Genomic DNA, 18,378 nt, shown 5'->3' with positions numbered 1-18,378 from the left:
TTGGTGAGTGACATTGGTGTCAGGTATGCCCCCCCCATGATGCAGACATCACAAGGGGCACATGCATGACTAATATCCTCCTGTCTTTTCCCTTACAGGTGACTCTGGATATGCGTTGGGACCCCACCTGATGACCCCCTTTAGAACGCAAATTCAACGAGGTGCACATCCAGACCCGGTCAATAGTAGAGCGGACATTTGGCCTTCTCAAGTCCCGCTTCAGATGCCTTGACAAGACTGGGGGTACACTCTTGTATTCCCCAGACTTTGTCTGTCAAATTATTGGGGCATGTTGCATCCTCCATAATTTTGCTCTGAGAAGGGGCCTGCATGTTGAGATATGTCCTGACCTAACCCCCCACCCAGGCAATCCCCCCCCCAACCACCTCTACCCGGTCTGCTGAGGGCCAGGCAATAAGGAGACAACTGGCTGAAGGCATCTTTGCCCAGTAAATGGACCTTAATTATCTTTATATTTTTGCTTTGCCAAGAAAAAATCACAGAGATTATGTGACCTTTAAACATTTACTTTGCACATAAAATGCACATTACTTATATGACAATGAGAATGTCTTTTTTGATACAAAACGCACATTAATTAGCTCACAATGAGAATGCATGAATGCACGCCACTGTGGTCCCTAGCACAGACACATCACATGCACATCGAATTGGATTAGATCCAAGTACCCCCCCCCCCTTTGGTACTTGGGAGCAGTAACGCCCCGCCACGGCTCCAATTATGTCACTGTGCATTCATACACCATTCAGGAACCTGGGATGACTTCTCCCTGGTCCTGGGGATCCCTACTCCACCAAAACTGAGGGTGACACCCTTATGTTATCAGGAATGCCACCCCCCCACATTCACACATCATTCACACACATAAACCAAATCATAAGTACAGTATAAAAAAAAAAATCAAAAGTACCACTGCAACTTAATGATGTTGCCGAGTGCTCCTTCTGGGCTGACCACGGGCACGGGCACGGCCACGGCCGACTGGGGGATCTTCACGGGGGGGGGTCTGTGCAGGGGAGGGAGTATTTTCATGGGGGGGTCTGTGCAGGGGAGGGAGTATCTTCACGGGGGGGCGGTCTGTGCAGGGGAAGAAGGAGCCTCCCCTGGTGTCTGTCCTCCTGCTGGCCTGCCCTCCAAGGCCACGGCTATCCTTGTCAGACAGGCAGTCATGTCATCCGTATTAGCCTGGCCAGCCCGGGTATTGGCCTGCACAGCCCGGGTATTGGCCTGCACAGCCTGGGTGAGGGCAGTCACCTCCTGGGCCACGCCTGTTGTGGCGTTTTTCAGGTCCCACAAACACGTGATGACCCCCACTGAGTTGGTGGCCACGTCACCCAGTGACTCCCTCATTAAACCCAGGCTGTGCTCCACCTTGCTCATAGATTTTTTAATTTCAGCCAGACTGCGGGTCTGCCGGGCATTGTCCCTCAACAGACTGACCGGCAGACGCACAAACCCCCCCTGGTTTCCGGGGTCGGCCTCCTACCTGCCCCTGAGGCTTGTGGCCTTGGAGGAGGGGTTGGAGTGACCCATGGGTGCTGCTGCATGTTGGAGGAGGGTTGGGAGGGGCCACCCATGATGGTGGCCTGACTGCTGGGCGCCTCTGGGGTTCCCTCAGGGGATGACTCAAAGGTCATATCTTGGCCCATCAGGATTTGCTGGCCAATATCAATATTCTCATCTTCCCCCCCCTCATCCTCCTCCCACTCAACATCCGAATTAGGGGAGTTGTGGGCACTCCCCTCCCATGGCGAATCCTGCCCTTCTTCGGACTCTGCATCAGCCTGTCTTGGGGGTGGTGCAGCAGCCTGCACTGATGGGCCAGCAACCTCCTGCCCTGATGGGGCTGCCACCTCCTGCCCTGATGGGGCTGCCACCTCCTGGGCTGATGACCCAGCAACCTCCTGGGCTGATGGGGCTGCCACCTCCTGGGCTGATGACCCAGCAACCTCCTGGGCTGATGGGGCTGCTACCTCCTGGGCTGATGACCCAGCAACCTTCTGGGCTGATGGGGCTGCAACCTCCTGGCCATCTGGGGAGGACACAAAACAATCACAGGTTGGTGGATCCACACACTTGGCACATCTTCCCTTCCCCCACCCACACATGCTAATCACCAGATAGAAAATTTAAAAAAATTACCTGTCCTCATAAGAGGATCAGAGTCAAAGCCAGGCAGGCCCACCACCTGCTGTGGGTGGAAACACTGGGCCACTGCCCATTCCCCCTCACTCATCCTGACTGGGCATTGTCCCCCTCCTCCAGTGCCCCTGGTATGGGCATGCAGCGTTGCCAACTTGTTCCGGGACACGCTCTTCAAATCATTGATTTTTTTTTTAACTCCAGCGATGGTCCTGGTCTCCCCCCCCCCGCCGCATTGATCCGATCGGTTATCTTTTTAAGGATCTCCTTCCTCCTGGCCGGGGTGGTGTTGTGGCTCTCAGGGCCATGGAGAAAACGCCCATATTTTATGACGCCCTGAGCAAGAATATGCTTCTCTGCCACTGTAAAATTTAGCTTCCTGCGCTTGGTGGCCATGACAGACAACACCCAGCAACAGGAAACTCACCCAAAAAACAATCAACAATACACACACAACAAAGAAAAGAAAAACAAGCAAAAAAAAAAAAAAAAAGCAGACAGCTACTATAAATTCAAAAACGAACAGGCAAAAAAGGGAAACAAAAAACAATCACACACCAAAAAAAGACACTTATCAAAAACAAACAGGCAAAAAAGGGAAACAAAAAACAATCACACACCAAAAAAGAAACACTTATCAAAAACAAACAGGCAAACAATCAAAACAAATAACAAATTATCAAAAACAAACACCAACTATACTCTCCAACTCCTCAACAACTTTTCTCACAAACAAATCTTACCAACAAACACTGTCAAACGTTCAAAGCAGAAGCAACTTGCTTTAGGAAGGGAACACAGGGAAATACTTTTGCAATGGAAGTGTGTTTGACTGGGGCTATTTAGACACAGGGCGATCCTCAAACTAAGTACGCTTGGCCTTTTACCTATCTCACTGATTGCGATGAGCAAGGTTCTGCACATGCCCAGTGAGGTCCAGATTCGTGCGCGCATGCGCAGTACGGCCGGCCCTTCATTTGCATGGGGTCACGGCTCATTACAATGAAGCACGCCCACTTCATTCCCACTTGCCATAACCACGCCTTACGCCTTGGAACTTAGGTTAAGGATGGCGCAATTTTGTGCGCAAATGCGCTGAGGATACGGCACTTACGACACCAACTTAGGGCGCCGTAACTTAAATGACATAAGTTAGGTAATACTAAATTTGCACAGCTTTTTGAGAATTTGGCCCAATATCATTAGGCGCTATGCTGTCTCGCAGAGTACTAATGATTTTTTTAGTGGTGTAGATGGAGATGGGGTTAAGAGTGAATTTAGTTGATTGCGGCATATTTGTGTGGATATTAGCTTCTTGGTTTAAAGGGGAGTCGATGGGGGATCTATTTTGCTGAATAATTTCACAGATTTTTTCAATTTTGTTAATGAAGTAATCCGATAATTCGTTGCAAAATTCTTGTGATTCAAAATTTGGAGCCTCTAGGCAGGTTGGGTTCATGGACTGAGCTAATAAATTAAAGAGTTTGCGGGGACGGTTCAGGGCATTTGCGATGATATTAGAAAAATTATCTTTTTTGACCTTAAAGATCTCTTTGTGATATTTCTTAGTTATTACCTTGTAAATAATGTGGTTTTCCTCTGTAGAGCTGCTTCTTCTTCAGGCTGCTTCCGCTCTTCTGCGCTCCTGCTTCAACAACAACAGCTGGTCGTTATACCAGCTGGAGTTGTTTTTCCGGATGGGCGTTCTGCGTTTCGGCGCTACTATGTCTGCTGTCTGTAGTAGAGCCTTGTTGATGGAGTTGAGTGTTTCTGTCGCTGTTTGAATTTGATCAATTGTTTTTATTTTGTTGTGCAATGTAGTTTTGAAGAGCTCTGAATGGAGCTTCTTCTTGGATCTTTTCCAGTGTGTTATCAACGGGTTTGTTTTTGTTTTTTAAGGGGGCGTTTGTAGTGACTTTGAATTTTATTGCATGGTGATCTGTCCATGGTAAGGGCTGATTTCCCAATAAGTTAATTTTCAAATCTTGTCTGAAGATAAGATCGAGCGTGTGGCCTGAAATATGTGTGGGTCCACATATCAGTTGCTGCAGATCTAATCCTTCCAAATGGTCAATGCAGGCGTCAGCAACGGGGTCCTGTGAGGAGTTGGCCCAGAGTTTGACATCCCCAAGTAGCAGGAAATGTTTGATGTTTAAGGTATAGGTGGAGATGAATTCTGTCAATAACGTGAGGAGGTGCGTTTTTGGTCCTGATGGTCTATAGCAGAGTAGTATGTGAATGGTGTCCTGGGGATTTGTTTGGAATTGCAGAGTGAGGGTTTCCATGAATGGAAGTGAGGTCTGAAGGTCTGGTTTAGTGACCAAGAGGTGAGCCTTGTAGATCACCACCAGGCCTCCTCCTCTTTGCCCCACTCTGTTTTCTGTGAGAATGTGATAATTCTCTGGCACCAATTCTCCAAGAATGGTGTTAGTCGGCTGTTAGCCAGCTTTCTGTGATGAAGAGGCAGTCAATGTTGTGTTGAAGGATGAAATCGTGGATTTCCTGTCGGTGCTTTACTGACGATCTTGTGTTGATCAAGGCGCATAATATATGTTTTAGCTGAAGCGTAGACGTGCAATCTTTGACTGTCGATCGTCGATCCATTCTTAACAGTTGCTCTTTCCTTAGCATTTGTTTGATGACGACTGGTAATGTTGGGTCGGATGTCCTTAGACCCCCAAATGTTTTTTGCAGAGTATTGCAACTTAACCATAATCGCAGAATTGCCGAGGATGGTGATTGTGGTAAAGTGTTCGATCGCGATAGTAATCAAAGACGGTGAGTATTTAGTGGTGGCCCCGATGAGCAGCGATGGGTGGACCCCCAACTAACCCCCCCCCCCGTGGATCCAGAGGAAGGTGAAAAAACCCTAGCCGTGCAATGCCAATCAGCAGCGACAGGGAAAAAAATCCTTCCTGATCCCTCAGGGGCGATCGGATAAAACCCTGGATCAACTGAACTATGGCGGTGGAGCGTGGGTTCTTACCTGTTAGAGCTGCAGATTTGTGATCTGGCTTGTCCTATGTTCTGCGACCGAGCGACTTGTGGAGTGAAAAAATGGCCAGTGAATTGATTGCTTGGACGGGCTGGAGGGGGCAAAGAAAGAGGTAAGTAGGGGAGGGTAGTCTCTTTGCTGTGCTAGGAGGCTTTCCCAGGTAGATGCAATAGTATGGTTTGTGGAATGATGAGGGGGGGTGGGGGTGAGGGACACAAATGGCAAGCCTTGGGGGCTAGGGGGAGGTGAAGCCAGATGAGGCCAGGGACCATAGGCTGGAGGCTGTGTGTGGAGGATCCGTAAAAGGAGAGCTGGGAGCTTGATCCTGATCCTGGGAGCTGGGAGCTTGGATGCCGGTGAGCTTACCTGCCTAACCTTCCTCCGGCAGCAGGTGCTACAAACCTCACTGCAAGCCGCGCGGAGGAGAAATGACAATTGGTTGATCCTCTCTCCAGCAACTTCAGTCATGTGACCATAGGTCTGAGACAGGAAAGTGTGAGACAAAGTTTATCTTGGTTATACTATGATTGTAATTATGATTTGTTTTATTTACCTTGTATGTCCATTGGACTGATTATTATGTAACTTGTGTTGAAAATGTTCAAAGCTTTTTTAGAGGTTATGTGCCCGCAATATTTTAGCGGTTATATGCCCATAAATATTTTTTATATGAAATTATACAACATAAATAAACATTATTTCCTGGTTACTTGACGTCTTTTTTGCTGTCGTGTGCTTCACTTAAAGTCCCACTATGTGCTTCTTCCTTTTTAATTGATTACAGGGATGGAGGAAACTATCCCTTTGATTCCCGCCTCATTTAAAGTCCCACACGCCCTTTTCCCTTATATAAAAAAAGTCAGTACACCTAACGATATAAGAAGATGATGTTTGAAGCAAATCTCAATACCAAATTGGCTCTGCTCCATTTCACCTCCCAAGCATCCCTATTTTTGATAAATGTGATAAGCAGCCTCATTGATGGAGGGGATTCTATATCCTTAAAGGGTAAGTCCACCTTTACAGAAAAATCTGTAAGGTGAACTTACACAGGACCCCCTCCTCGCCCCCTCCCCCAGTCCTGCTGACCTGGACCGCAGAAATCTCCCATTCTAAGGGTATATCTGCGCCAGGAGTCTGGGGCTTATAAATCCCCTGAGCTGAATTTACCTAGTTTTGGAGCATTCTAATTGGTCAGCATCATCAGATGGGTGTTGGGGGGGTGCAAGCGAGGAGGGGGGTGCGAGCAAGGAGAGGGTCCTGTGTAAGTTCATCTTACAGATTTTTCTCTGCTGCCTGGTTCCTCTGTTATAAGCAGGAGTCCTGACACAGTTAAAAAAGGGGACAGAAGAGGGAGCTGCCTCTGTTTACATTGACAGATCCCCAATTTAGCTCTCTTTCCCATGATAGCGGGTGGCTGGCGGACATTGCGGCCGCCGGTCACATGCATCGGGTCCCCTACCATGCAGTGGGAATGCGCACGCCTGCTATGGCTCTTAAAGGAGCCGACGTACACCTACGGCGATTTGCGGGAATGTGCCGACCTGCCGCAGTATAATGAGGGCGGCTGGTCGGCAAGTGGTTAAAGAAATCCAATCATGGAAATCTGAAAAGTGTTTTCAAGAACACATGAAAACACTTTTTTTCCTAACTTGGCCTCTAAAGAATAACATTTTCAACTCAACAGTGCTATAAAAAACCTATAGCAAACTAATCATTTGAATATTCACAACATGTATAGGCTTATTTATTAAACAGTGCAAACAGAAAATGCAGGCATTAAAAAAAAATGAGGACTAGGTATTAGTGGAAGGGAGCGGATCAGCTCTGACGGTTCATTTATGTAACAGTTAAGTCTCGTACACACGACCGAGTTTCTCGGCAAAAACCAGCAAGAAACTTGCTGGGAGATATTTTCTGCCGAGGAAACCGGTCGTGTGTACATTTTCGTCAAGGAAGCTGTCGAGAAACTCGACGAGCCAAAAAGAGAGCATGTTCTCTATTTCCTTGACGGGTATGGAGAAAATTGGCTTGTCGAGTTCCTCGACGGCTTCACAAGGAACTCGACGAGCAAAACGATGTGTTTCGCCCGTCGAGTTCCTCGGTTGTGTGTACGAGGCTTTAGAGGCATTCCCTATTAGCCTTACCCAAATATTCTAGCATCTGGTCTAATTCAGGCCCAGATTGGTATGTGAGGTATATGTTTTGTAAATGATTGGTTTACCTGATAATGATATTGTAAGCAGTATATACTTATTCTATTTATTTTCTAACATAAATGTTCTTTTTCAGTTTCTGACATCATCAATGCAACACGTATTTACACTACATCTGCCTGGTTGAGCTGGAATCCATATGCTGGTGTGAATTCATCTTATAGAATTTCTGTCTATGGAGAACCATCCAGCAATCTGACAGTAAATACCACTCAAGTGTATCTTAATAATCTGACAGCTGGAAACTTCTACATGATCAAGATTTCTGCTTATATAAACAATACAATTTTGTATGGTTATGGAGGAGACATTGATCTGTATACTCGTAAGTAAAACATTTTCTAAGTACTGTTCAGTATAAGTATGATGTTACAGAAGCATAAAATAATGGCTGCTGGGTCACAGTTGGGACTACAAATATGTAGAAGTACAGATTATGATTGTAATGTAAATTGAGTTTAGTGACCCTTTACTGCTGTATTAAACCCAAACCAAAAAATGTAATGTATTGCAGTTCACCAATCATTAGATGTGGTGCCTGTATTAGTTTTATTTTTTTAGTGTCCCCCCCCCTCTGTTTTCACCTGGTAATATGATCAGTAACACACCTCCTGTATTAGAATGCCCCCACTCTGGATGAATGAGCACGTGGGCACCATTGGACAGCAGCATTGTCAATCTGGGGGGGAGGGGAGTGTCAAATGCACTAGCAGATTTAGCCTCGCTAACAAATTGAGGCCAAACTCCAGCTAGCACTTTATGAGCAGTTACAGAAAACAGTTATTTTTTTTGGGGGGGGGGGGGGGAATAAAAGTTTTACATGAGAAAATAAAAGCTGAAAATGGTTATTACTCCTGTCTATGGTAAATTGCTTGTCTCATCCCTGTAACTGTTACATCTGAAAGAGAGCTTGTTCTTTTGAAAAACAACAGACTTACTGGCCAGATCACCAAGTAAAAAACATGTTTTAAATAAAAATCCACAAAAAAATGCAGCCATGACAACTAATGCTATACACTATACAAAAAATTGGCCGAAATTCGGTCGTTCAGACAATTTGTTTGTTTTTCGAACGGTTAATGGGCACAAAATTGATAAACGTTGGGACGTTTTTGAGCCGAAAAAAAACGAAAGGATAAGTTTGGAAATTTTCTGCAGAACGAACGATAAATCGGAAGGTTAATGTGTTTCCCGTCCGAACTTTCTGCACTAGGTATATGTAAAAAAAAAAAAAAAAATTTTTTTTAATTTATGTCCACTTGAACGATTTATCGGTCATTACATGATGGCACTATCGTAGCGCTCATGGCCGAACGTTCACTTTTCGAAAGTTCGTTCGGACGATTTTTCGTAGAGTGTATGGCCAGCATAAGAATTGGTAAGCTGCAATATAATACATATTTGCTTTTAGGTTTAATACCAGTTTAAGCCAGTTTTAGGTTGAATGAAAGAAATGTACTCGATTCCATCCACACATTCAAGGTGGATGGGGGAATTTTGTATTCTGATGGCAGGAGACCTTCACCACCAACAACCACGCTGTCTATTGAAATTTACCTGCTGAACTAGCCAAATTTATTTTACAAAGGTTTATTTAGAGAAAAGTAAATACAACAAATAAATGCAACAATATGATGGTTACATCAGACATAAAATGGAGAAAAGGATCCCAACAAAGGGATGCTGTATCCACAGTGTAAAATTTGTTAGAATAATAAGAAAATGAGAATGAGAAAAAACAGTAGTGGTGCGCCACAATAAAAGGCAATCAATGTCCCAAATTATGTTGATTGATAGGCACAAATGTAAAGAAAATAATAAAAAGAGAAAAAGGAACATAAAGGGGAGCATACATTCTAGTATCAGCTGTATATTGAATGTGGAACAAAGAATAAAAATCAAAAGATAAACAAAATAATGTAAAGTTCTTTGTTACGATTTCCCCCCATCGTACAGACTTTTATTTGGTTTATTCCGTATCACTGCAACTATTGTTATTTCGTTATAAGGCCTACTCCTCGATATCAGGAGTCACCGAGAAGAATACTCAGGAAAAGATAATGAGTAAACTGCAGAGAATGGGGGGGAGCATGAGAGAGAAACAAAAAGAGGGAGGAAGAGGAGGAGAAAGAAAGGGAAGAGTCCACAGGAGGGATGAGTGGGTGCATCCAGATGTCTTTAGATTGATAGAAGTAGGTTGTTGAACCTGGAGGGATGATCGTAGGATATCCAGGGTTGCCAAACCCTGAGAAATGTATTGTGCGTATCAGAAGCAAGGGATGTCAGTTTTTCATTAATCATAATATCATTCATATGGTTTTTCACTGCATCAAAGCTAAGTGCAGGGGTTTTCCAAACCGTCGCAATGGTAGGCTTGGTTACAGAACTAGCCGAATTTCAATTCATATATGGCTGGCTTTAGGTTACAAATATGCATGGTTTGGCTTGCCCATGTACTGGTAATTCCAAAATATGTTCCTTATACAAGGATAATCTTTTTAAAGCCCATTTGATCCAAAGAGCTTGTGCAGCCAAGAGAATTTTAGCACACATGTTGTTCATATATGTAAGAGAAAATCTTAGATAGGATTGTTACATATATATTACTGCTTTTTTATGCCGTGTACAGTATATTTTAGCCTTATAAAAGAAAATAATTTGTAAACATGTTTATCCTACTGCTTTCGGCAACCTGTCAGCATGTGGTTCTGGTATATTATAAATATGTTAATTTTCACAGGGCCTGCAATGGTTAAGGATATCAAGGTTGGCAATCTGACCACCAACTATTTTGATCTAAGTTGGCTCCCTCCAGATGGCAATAACAGTTACTATTGGATTGAGGTTACGGGAGATATTACTATCAACTCCTCAGAAGTCACTTTACCTTCATACTCTAGCCCAAGACTGACTCCTGGAAACCAATACACAGTTATGGTTAGAGCTGTTGCTGGAAAAGATGTATTAGGAGAAGCCAACACAACAGTGGTCATACTAAGTATGTTCAAACATAATATTTTTTTTTTACATTGTTTTTCCAGGTTTAAAAAAATATTTTTAGACTTAAGAAAACTTAGTTTTACTATAATACAGCATTTTCAAGAAAAAAATAAGTTTTCTTTGCTAATAGAAAAGCTTTATTCTGAAGAAAAATCTCTATTGACTTCATGAATAGAGGAAGAGATTTGATTTAAAAATCTTGTAGAGATTAGAGAGCTGTGTGATTGATGTTCATATATGTAAGAGAAAATCTTAGATACGATGCTTTAGCTCCCATTCACATTCCTATTGAGTTTTTTTCTGCTTGTTCTTATGCCTGACTATGCCTTTACCACGCCTGACTACGTAGAATCCCATTTTTTTCTAAATGTGCCTGTGCACACTTGTACACTCAGTTGCCCTATGCTCTACTCCCTACTCCCTACTAAAAAAGTACATTTAAGCATATTTGATTCCATAGACTTCAATGGGAATTTCTGCACTCGTGTGATACACACGTTTTTGTACATGTTTTTATGACTGAATAATTCCTTTACTCCTATAGAACTGCTGTGCTCCCCTTCCCAATCCAATAAACCAACTCCTGAAGCTTGATACACATGCAAAAACAACTGTAAAATGCCTGTAATACCTCATTCACATCATAGCAGGAATGAACGTTCCTGCTCACGGATTTTGGTAAACAATTTTTGCATTTTGCACACAAGGCAGCCCATTCACTTTTCACAAGTGGTTGTAAACCCTTGTTTACAACTTTATGTTGCAGGTAAGCCTATATTAAGGCTTACCTGTAACTAACAAGAATATCTCCCAAACCTGTACGGTTTAGGAGATATCCCTGTATTTGCATGTGACGACGTCATGCGGCACATGTGCACTTAAGCCAACTGAAGCAGTGGCACTATGTGCCGCTGCTTCAGTTGTACTGTGCTGTTACTGCGCGCATGCACGGGAGTGACGTCATCGCGGCTCCGGCCAATCACATCGCTGGAGCCGCGAGACCCGAAAGCCACTCCGGGACAACATGTCCGCGGCCGAAAGGGGAGACGTGGACCGATTCGGGGGCCTCGATCTAAGGTAAGTAATGCATAATCAGCCAGTATGCATCGCATACTGGCTGTTTATGCCTTTGCCTTGCAGGGTTTATTGTCCTTTCGGTTTCTTTGGGAGGGTTTACTTCCTCTTTAATGCATTGCTTTATACGCATTTGTCACCCAAAAGAAGCTCCTACACCTTTTTGCAAACGAAAATATTAGAGCGATTTTTTAAATTAGTGTTTTGCCACGATTGCTGCACTACCTTTGGGGTGCCATTAAAAATAATGGCCAAACGCATGCTGATCCTTTTGCTGTGATTTGGAATTGGGGCGGAATTGCACCGGTTCTACTGGCGATTCCAAAGTGTGAATGAAGCACAATACGCTTAACCACTTCAGCCCCTGAAAGATTTGCCCCCTTAATGACCAGGCCATCTTTTGCGATACGGCACTGTGTCGCGTTAACTGACAATTGCGTGGTTGTGCGACGATGTACCCAAACAAATTTGTTGTCCTTTTTTCCCACAAATAGAGCTTTCTTTTGGTGGTATATGATCTCCTCTGCGATATTTCTATTTTTTGTGCTATAAATAAAAAAAGAGCGACAATTAAAAAAATATATATATTTTTTACTTTTTGCTGTAATAATACCCCCCCCCCCCCCCCCAAAAAAAAAAGAAAAAAAAATGTCTTCCTCAGTTTAGGCCAATATCTATTTTTCTACATATTTTTGGTAAAAAATTGCAATAAGCGTATATTGATTGGTTTACGCAAAATTTGTAGCGCCTATAAAATAGGGAATATATTTATGGCATATTTATACTACTGCTACTACTTTACACTATTAATTTGCAGTTTACCGGTCAGTCTCCCCTTTTTAGTTTATCTAATGACATTGAAATTGAAAAACAGTTGCTGCTATGAATATTAATAATGATACTGTTCCATTAATAATACTGTATTCAAATAATATGCTGTAGAGGTGAAATAAAAATGTAAGAACTGTTTTAAAATCTCAGTCCCTATATGATAATTTTAGCTATGCATCCCTCAAATCTAACCTCTCCAGTAATGTTAGAGAATAGACATCATGCAAAAAGTACCTGTCCTATGGTTAGGATGTCAGTAATCTAACACCAAACAAAAATATGTGAGAAATTAAAGAAAATTCAAATAAACAATAAAAAAACAATACAAATTAAAAAAATAAAAATAAACAATAAATATAAACAATATATAAAACAATATTAATCCCCACATTTATATGGGTAACAACGCTCTTAATACATAATGTGATAACCACTGTGAAAACCAAAGGGTTATAATATAAACTGTTATAACAACTAGACATAAAAAGAAAGTCCGCAAATTTTTGACCCTAATCAGTGACTCTTTTTTATATAAAAAAAAGAAATAAAGAGGTGAAATAAAGGTACTCCAAAGTGTTTCTCCTCCAAGAAAGATAAATCACATGGATTCCACTCCAAACTAACTAGATAGTTTTGACTCCTTGTATTAGCAAGATAATAAAAAACAGCATGTGTAAATTGATCCAGGAATCACATCCTCCATATTCTCTATGCGTCTTCCTCCAGCCCTTTAAGATATGGTATGATCTCCCATAAGGATAATTCAGAATGTGTCCTCCATATTCTTTTTCACCTTGGTTATCACATTCTGTATCAAGAGCGGTATCGCTGTTACCCGTAGGGATTTGGGGATTAATATCCCAGTAATATTAGGTCATACAAAAATATAAATCCTTAACATTAGCTTGACTGCAAAGCTAAAAAAAAATCTGTTTTCTTTACAGGACCAGGAGTGGTGAAGGACCTTACAATACTCAGCTTCACTGACACTTCTGTATCTCTGAGCTGGCAGGCTCCAGAAGGAAGCATAAATTCTTACATGATACAAATACAGGAAAATTGGACATATTATGCACCTACAACACAAACCTATTTTACTGTCAATGATCTTACACCTGGGAACACCTACAAATTCCTGGTCACATCCCTGGCTGGTAGTTCCAATACTGTTGAAGGAGACAATGCCTCCATATCATGTTCTACACGTGAGTACTGTAGCTGCTATGTAACTTATTTCACTGAACAAACACTGTGCTGTGGTTTTATAATGAAAATTCATAAGAAACGTTTTTTTGCATCCTAGATGGTACTTACAGAGTACTTTAAATATTTTAGCTTATTTCTAAATATAAAAATCTGTGTTTGTAGTCAATAGTATTTAGTTATTACACAGGCGTCAAAAAAGGAGTGCAAATTACTGGCACTAGGAGTAGATGTTTTGTATTTTGTTGAATGTCTCAGTGCATTCAGGCATTTAGTAAAGAATCACAGACACTACCTACTAAAATGAATACAGACAACAGCATTTGTGTGTATTTAAGCTGGTGATATGCTGGTAGATTTATAAAAATGTGTACAAATATTATTTCTACAGTCGATGACTTGACAAATGCCATTTAAAGGAATTTAAAATAAGAGCCACGCTCCAATGTCTATTTGTCTGGGTATTTTATTTAAACATCCACAAAAAAGTTGCAACCATGATGTCCCGACAAATTCCATTTAAAGGAATTTAAAATAAGAGCCACGCAACAATGGGCCAGATTCAGGTAGATCCGCGCAATATTTGCGTGGGCAAAGGGCAACGAGTTTTGCTCTACGCCCACGCAAATATTTTGATATGCCCGCGATTCACGGAGCAGTAGCTCCGTAAATTGCGCGGGTGCTATGCTAAATAGCCCGGCGTAAGGGCGCCTAATATAAATGATCCCGCCGGGGGCGGGAATCATTTAAATTAGGCGCGCTCTCGCGCCGAGCGAACAGCGCATGCTCCGTCGGGAAACTTTCCCGACGTGCATTGCGGCAAATGACGTCGCAAGGACGTCATTTGCTTCTAAGTGAACGTGAATGGCGTCCAGCGCCATTCACGAATCACTTACGTAAACGACATGAAATTTAAATTTCACGAGCGGGAAGGGCGGCTATACTTTAGCATTGGTTGCCCCTGCTATAGCAGGAGCAACCTTGCGCTAAAGTCGCCGTACGGAAACTCCGTACCTTGCGTGCGCAGGGCCCGCGCAACTTTTGTGAATCGGTGGTAGTATGCAATTTGCATACTATACGCCGATCACAATGGCCGCGCCCCCTAGCGGACAACGCAAGAATGCAGCCTGAGATATGAAGGCATAAGGAGGCTTATGCCTGTCATATCCTAGGCTGCAGTCCGCGTAGCGATGTTCCTGAATCAGGGGCATTCGCTACGCGGGAGCAAAACAGCTATTGCGCCGCGCAACCTATGGTTGCGCGGGCGCAATAGCTTCTTGAATCTGGGCCAATGTCTATTTTTCTGGGTACTTTATTTAAACATCCAGAAAATAGTTGCTGGTCATATTAACTGCTCCTCTGAAAGGGGTCTGCATTCAGTGCCTGTTTACGCAAGTTGGTAAAAGTTGTTCTTCACTTCATTCATGGCTAAAACAATAAGCTAGCTTTTAAATTGTTTACACCTAGGTACTATTTTAAATCATAACTATTTTCTGATGTGCCATTTAGTGCACCATGCAGTTGTCCTGGGTTCCCTATACTAGAAGTGATTTTGCTGTTCCTTGTCAGGCAGGGTCATTGGGTATTATGTAGGTTACAATGTAACTGGTCTTCAATTTTTAAAGTTGTTGGTTGAGCATAGGCATAATATTAGGTTGCAGTTAATGTAGGAGTTAGGCTCAGTTTACACTGATGTGGTGCGAGAACCACAGTGGTTCCTGTGTGGTTCCCACACCGCATCAGAATTGCAGGCAGTTCACACTGTGCTCTGCGAATGGCTGCAGGTGTCAATATAAAGTTAATGACACCCCCAAATCAGTTTGCAGAACGCAGTGCGAACTGTGGAATTGGATAGAATAGGATCCCATGGGTCTGAAAACCCATGCAATCCTATTCCAGTACGGACAAAAAAAAGGGTCCTGCACATTTTTAGTGCGGAACTAGTGTGAATTGAGCCTTGCTTACTGTATAGCTCAATTTGCACTGCACTAAATTTGCATGTTATTTGTACAATAATCGGGTGCAGACTGCATCAGTGTGAACCCAGCCTCAGGGTCACCTACGGTGAAAACTAGCATTATGGCTGGACTTGGGCTAATGTTATGGCTTGAGGTAAAACCAAGGTTTGGAATAGATCTCGACTAGTTATTAGGGCTTGTTCACGCTTGTGCAGAGAGCTGCCGCACTCTACAAGCATGCACAGAATACAATGTTTTTTTTTTACATGCCCTGTGCACACACAAACTCAACTGTTAGCTGTGGTGCAAAGTGATGTGGAAATCTGCAACATGGCTGCATCCTCCACACCACAATGCACAAACACTGCACAAACACACATAGAAATTGCTGGAGGAAGATAGAATAAAAATGCCTTATTTTTTCTTTTGAGACTCCAAGAACCCTTAATTGGACAGAAAGTTTCTAGTAAACAGATTAGTGCATCAGTATCATTTTATTTTCCCTTTTTTCTCTATTCATATTGCACTTAAATTATGACAGATACATACCTATCACACTTCCCATGACACACCACTGTGTCCCAATGCCCCTCACTGCATCTGAATGAGGTGCATAAATGTAGTGCATGTGTGTTTAACCAAGTTAAAATGTATGCAATAGAGGTGCATGTAGTCAGACAAAAATGTTGATGTGCTCGCAGCTCCCTGTATAAGGACCAGAACTGGCATTTACTCTCACGTTTGCAAATCATAGAATGAACCCAGTACTGGCACTAATAACTCGTTCTCTTCATCTTTAGCCTCCTCCTCCCCCTCAATATAGCTAGCGCTAGGATACAAATTAGGGCTGTGACTGAAGTCATCACAAAATTTGGTAAAACCAACACACCACAGTCCTCGCTTCATCAGGACATGTAATAAAATTGGAATGATACAGAGAAGATTAGCATGGCCCCAGTGCAAATATTGACATGCAATTGCCTCCCTATTTTTTCTTCCCCCCGCACTATAGCTCAAACACTTTGTGTTATTTTTGGGGCGAGTAGAACCAATAACTGCCCTTGACAATTGAACCTACCATGCACGATGTACCCCACCCCTAGGGCTATCCTAATGTACTTTTCCAATGTGACTTGCCTTACACTATACTTCCTTCTTTGTTCTCTTAGCCTGGGTTCACACTTGTGCGATGCGGAAACCAGCGCGATTACAGCATCAATTCCTGCATTGCATTTCTCCTGCGGGCAGTTCACACTGCTCTCTGTGAACCACTGTGGGTGTCAATACGATGTTATTGATACTCCCAGATCGATTCATAGATTGCAGTGCGAACTGTGAACTTGCACAGGAATCAGATTGCATAGGTGAGAACAGCCATGTGATCTGATTTCAGTGCAGGGAAAAAAAAGTCCCTGCACTATATTCCTGAGAGTGTAATGCGAGTTCAGCCATATAACTGTATGGCTGAACTCGAATTGCACAGACAGCGCATGCAATCGGCACCGCAGTGCGGGTGCGAATCACATGCGATATCTTTGTTCGCACAAGTGAGAACCTAGGCTAAAAGACTGTGAATTATTTGTTACATTGATCATGGCCTTATGTGTTAGTCGCACTATATATTCTGCTCGCGGGTATCTTCTGATATATATCTGTCTTGCTCAATAAAAATATACTGTTAAAAAAAAACACCACACCACAAAATAAATGCTCCTCTATCTCTCCTCTCTATCACCCACAAAGAAAAAGGAAATGAGAACACGCTGAAAATGCAATAACTGAGCTAAATCCGGTATTTAAAAAAAAAACAACAGCAAAAAAGGCACCTAATTGCACAAAAAAAAACAAAAAACATAAGTGAACTCAAGAAAATGCATATGCATTTGTATCTGCATTTTTTGCACACGTAGTGTTAACTAGCCCTTAGTGTAGCTATTACATTCTTATTTCTTCTTTGTTGGAAAGCAATGCTGCAGTTTAAAACATTTTATTTCCAGCATACCTGCTTGTTAAGGCAACTAATAGATCAATTCTATTTATAATATGTTAAAGTGAATGTAAACCCGATTTATGAAATTTGAGCTGGGCACATATATCTGTAGTGTTTTCTTATCTCTCTCCGAAGCTCTATGTCCCGTAGCTGTCTCTTGCTCAGTGGCTCTGTTATCAGCCTGATAACTTCTTACACGTTCTTCAAGACGGAAGTTAGAAGTATATGTCAGGGGAGGTTGCTATAAATAGATTAGCATTCAGTTTGCCGTCTAAGAACAGAGCTGTGCACATTCCTTCCTCCCTTTGTCTATTAGGAGGGGGGGGGAGTGCCTTTCATTCAACCAGTTGTCTTGGCTGAAGAGCACTTCCTAAAGGATATATACAGGCTGTTCACTCCACTAGGTATATATGAGGGTTTACATCCACTTTAAATAAGACATATGTTTGCTACCCCTAGATCTTTATCTGATCAAGCTCTGAAAATGTCAATCTGTGGATTTCATTTTTAAAGAATTTCCATTATATCATTATACTTTACTAAGTAACTAAAAAAGGTTATCTGGTTGGTTGTATTTGACCATGCATTCTGCAGGCTGTCCCTTAGACACTTTATTAAAAACAGCTCAGGGTTTGTAAAAACAAAGGAAGCATCTTTATGGTGTTGGCAATTATTTGTAATTGTATAGCTCTTCACTATGTTATGTGATTTCTATGGTGATCCTGAGATTACTTATTAGCTGCTGATAACATTTGTATCTACTCTCTGCACAGGTGTAGCCAAAGGAGAACTGAAAGTCAAGCCCTGTACACACAGCCCGGATTCTCGTCAGGAAAAAAATGTTGTTTTTCCTGATGAGATTCCTGTCAAGATTCTCTTGCCGGCCAAGTGTACACACATACGATTCAAAAGAACCGCCGTTCTTTTGAATGGCACGAACGCGGTGA

General features: G+C 42.4%; 1 protein-coding gene and 1 pseudogene across 1 annotated transcript in view; both read left to right on the top strand.

Annotated features, from left to right (window-relative positions):
• LOC120936887 (titin-like) overlaps positions 1-18,378 on the top strand; it is a 345,246-nt gene that overhangs the window by 275,344 nt on the left and 51,524 nt on the right. The window lies entirely within an intron of this gene.
• Positions 16,335-16,434, top strand: LOC120938392 (annotated as a pseudogene).

Source organism: Rana temporaria, chromosome 4 (assembly GCF_905171775.1).
Source record: "Rana temporaria chromosome 4, aRanTem1.1, whole genome shotgun sequence".
NCBI lineage: Eukaryota > Metazoa > Chordata > Amphibia > Anura > Ranidae > Rana > Rana temporaria.
Note: the sequence above shows the minus strand (reverse complement) of the source record. Positions and strands in the feature narration are given on the sequence as shown.